Source organism: Pundamilia nyererei, unplaced genomic scaffold (genome assembly GCF_000239375.1).
Source record: "Pundamilia nyererei isolate P.nyererei 1_Seehausen unplaced genomic scaffold, PunNye1.0 scaffold00210, whole genome shotgun sequence".
Classification (NCBI taxonomy): domain Eukaryota; kingdom Metazoa; phylum Chordata; class Actinopteri; order Cichliformes; family Cichlidae; genus Pundamilia; species Pundamilia nyererei.
The window spans coordinates 136,912-140,546 of record NW_005187611.1 but is presented as its reverse complement, the minus strand read 5'-3'; the positions used below and the strand labels follow the sequence as shown (position 1 = coordinate 140,546).

General features: G+C 36.5%; 1 protein-coding gene across 1 annotated transcript in view; it reads right to left on the bottom strand.

Annotated features, from left to right (window-relative positions):
• Window positions 1-3,635, bottom strand: part of LOC102193430 (uncharacterized) — a 40,106-nt gene that overhangs the window by 27,150 nt on the left and 9,321 nt on the right. The gene's annotated exons all lie outside the window — the stretch shown is intronic.

The window sequence follows — 3,635 nt, the reverse complement described above, 5'->3', positions numbered from 1 at the left end:
CACGCACACACACACACACACACACACACACACACACACACACACACACACACACACACACACTTGTGTTGTATTGTAGTTCTACAGTATGATAACAGGTCCTGTAGTTCCAACAGCTACATCGGAGAATAAATTGCCTTTCAATGCAGACACTGAAGAAATGTGTTTCCAGACTTGGAGTATTTTTATTGAGAAAACACATGTTATGTACTTCTTTTGACCGTTCATTTCCTTGAAACACATCAAAATATTCTTACATTTTATTTATTTAAATAGTATAATCCTTCTAGTGACATATTATTTTACAGCAACACTATAAAAAATACATTAACATTGTTCAATAAAACATAAATCCATCCATCCATCCATCCATCCATCCATCCATCCATCAATTCGCTTCCGCTTATCCTTGTCAGGAGCCTATCCCTGCTGTCATAGGGCAAGAGGCGGGGTACACCCTGGACAGGTCGCCAGTCACACAGGGGCAGACAACCATTCGCACTCACTTTCACTCGCACATTCACACCTAGTGGCAATTTGGATTATCCAATTAACCTATCCCCACATATTAAAACATAAATATAAAACCAATTTTAAATAAGAACACATATGTGCAAATGCAATATCTCAGAAAAATAATAATGTAATATTATTAATATTATATAGTAATACGTATTTAGTTACTCTCAGTGTGAGTGAATGATATGTGAGCCTTATTTAGACTGATTGGGACCTGATGAATGTAAAAACAAAGAATTACCTGATTATTTTTTTTTATACCTGATTCTTGTTTCTGAGAAAAATGAGATCCACATAAGAGGACATTCGTTTTAAATTTCGATAGAACAGCGGCAGTATAATGTCCTCGTAAGTGGATCTCTGGCCCTTGTAGAGCAAAATTGGGTATTTTGGTGTCGACAACCCAAAATGTATTTTCCACATATGTGGATGTCAGGTCCTTGGAGGTTAGAGAATGTATATGAAAGATGGATTTAGCCACCATGACAGTTTGTCAACCACCTGCTTGTAGCAGGTCACAGTTTATTTCTGCTGTGATTTTATACACAGGTAAAAGTTGTTTAGGACCAGGATGGCTTTGGTGAGAGTAAACTGGAATAATAACATAATATAATAACAATTTCTTTGTTTTTGTTTTGTTTTGCAGCTTCCTTAATTTGTTTCTTTTTAGTATCAGTTTTTTCAGGTCTGGTAAAAAACAAACAAACTACTATTTGATTAAAATAAATGCTTTTAAAATGATTAACCATGCACACCGTTAGCCAAAGTTATGGAGCATGAGTTGAGACAGAATGGTCTTGAGGTAAACCTCTATCCAGACTGTTAGCCACAGTAAAATATACAATTAGGGATCTCTAATAATGCTGCAGGATTACAGACACAGGCTTGGTTATAGGATTACTATCTGGAAATACAACAGCTAAATGCAATGTACTACTCACAGGTCAGTTTGCAGAGCTTTATGCAACTGTTTCATTTAATCTGTCCAACAGAGTTTCTATGGAAATAGTAATGGGAATAACAGGATTAGTTTTCTGTTAAGTTAAACTAAACTATCAACTGCCATAAAGAAACATTTTTAACCTGAGATTAACTGATTGAAAGCAAATTAATATTTGCAATAAACAGAAAAGAACATTCAGTTTTGTCTGAATTATAATCACTTGTTGATCTTTGTGAGAGGTAAAGTGCCATCAACAGCATTAATACTGTTTCTTAACTGCAGAGTACAGAGGAGGTGAAGCATCTGTGGTGAGGTTGGAAGGGCTGGTATGTACCAGAGGTGTGGAGTAGACGACTTCATCCGTTTTACTACAGGATGTGTTGTTGGTGGCAGGAATGTTGGAAAAATCCACTTCAGCATAATTAACTTTATTCATGTCGTCTTCAGCCTGAAAGAAAAGTGAGATCAACCTTCAGACCCTTAAAAACGTGTTTGTAATTAAATAAAGGTTTATGGAGCTACAGCCTGAGACATCATTCTTTCTTGTACACATAAGTTGTACCCACATTTTGAGTGTGAAATCTTTAAAAACATAACCCTCAGCCATGTTTTCTGAATTGCTCTTTAAGTTATATCTAAACAAAAAGTAAACAAATCTCTCGTGAATAAAACGAAAGTATTTGTACCTAATAAACTGGACCCAAATCCTGTGCATTGAATTTGGCCATTTCTAGTCATTGCTATTAGCTGGCAGAGAGCAATGCAACAGTATATCCACAGGGCATAATAATAGTATAATATCCATCCATGACTACTGATGAATTACTTCATTACTCAGACTGGTTTGTCCTGGATTTGGACATCAGAGTTTAAAATAAGAAACGAGTTGTATCTACTTTGTTCTGAGAACAGGTGGTGAGGTTGTAGAGGTCGATGTTTTCAGCTCCATCTGGTTGGGGGCCTTTTGCAGTGGTGTAAATTGAAGACACTTCCACCTTCCTCTGTGGGGGCCCCTCTCTTATTTCTTGCTTGGCCTGCAGAAGGAGAATAAACCAGATGGTGGATACAAATAAAGCGATAATGAAGCTCAGGTGTCTCACAGTTCCTAAAACTCACCTGTGTAATGTTGGCATACTCTGTTTCCACAGGAGGTCCTGAAAATGCAGGTCATAAAACAAACATCATTTAACATAATTGATAGTCTGACCTGTTTAAAGCCAGGCTGGAACACTACTGACTTTATAAGATCATTTACTGAATATCACAGCTTTTTCTTTAATACACAATAGAATTTAAACAAAATGTACATGAGTCAGTTTTAGTTTTTATTCTGTCAGCAGCAGAGGTCAGTGGGTGTTAAGTTCATACCTGATGACTAGGTCTGCAGCATAAGTTTAGATTAACTGTAATGTCGGGTTAATCTCCAGGAAATTAATGTGCATCAGTATGATGTGCGCTGTAAAGATGAAACACTGCTGTGTGTTTATTGTAGGCTCACCTTTGGGTTTAATGGCCTTCCTGTTCTTGTAGAAAATCAGCAAAGTTGCTGATAAGACGATGATCATAAGAACCAGAGTCAGAATCATGTAAAGCAGCTTATCTGCACCTCAGCAGAACAGAGTTTTAGTGTTACTCTCTTAATCAATAAAGGTTAACTGATGCAACTAAAGACACACAAACTGTTACACTGATACTTGTATAAATTCATGGAAAGAAATCTGAGAAACTGCTGAGTGATGGACCAACAACATCTTTGTCTGCCACTAAGAACTCATGTAGTGAAACTCTAATGAAGTCAGGCATGTTCTCACTCAGCTTTTAATGCCCGGTGGTTTAAACTTCTTGAGTTCTTCATTCAGATGTTGTGCCATACTGCACTACTTTTATTTGATAACTTTGAAGTTTAGCTTAAAATAAAATGACTCTTGTACTTTACTTTTGGTACTTTAATTCTATTTTAATGTGAATACTTTTTTTTCTTTTACTTTTAACAGAGTTGTGTATTTCTTCACCGCAACTGTTTATAATTATACTTCAGGAATAATTCAAAGTGCCTCTTCCACTCCTGCTGATGTGTCATTAATGGACATGGATGAAGGTTGTTTGATAAACACGAGACTGATTCACACTCACACATTCACACGTGCATATATGATGTACCTGAGCCTGATGA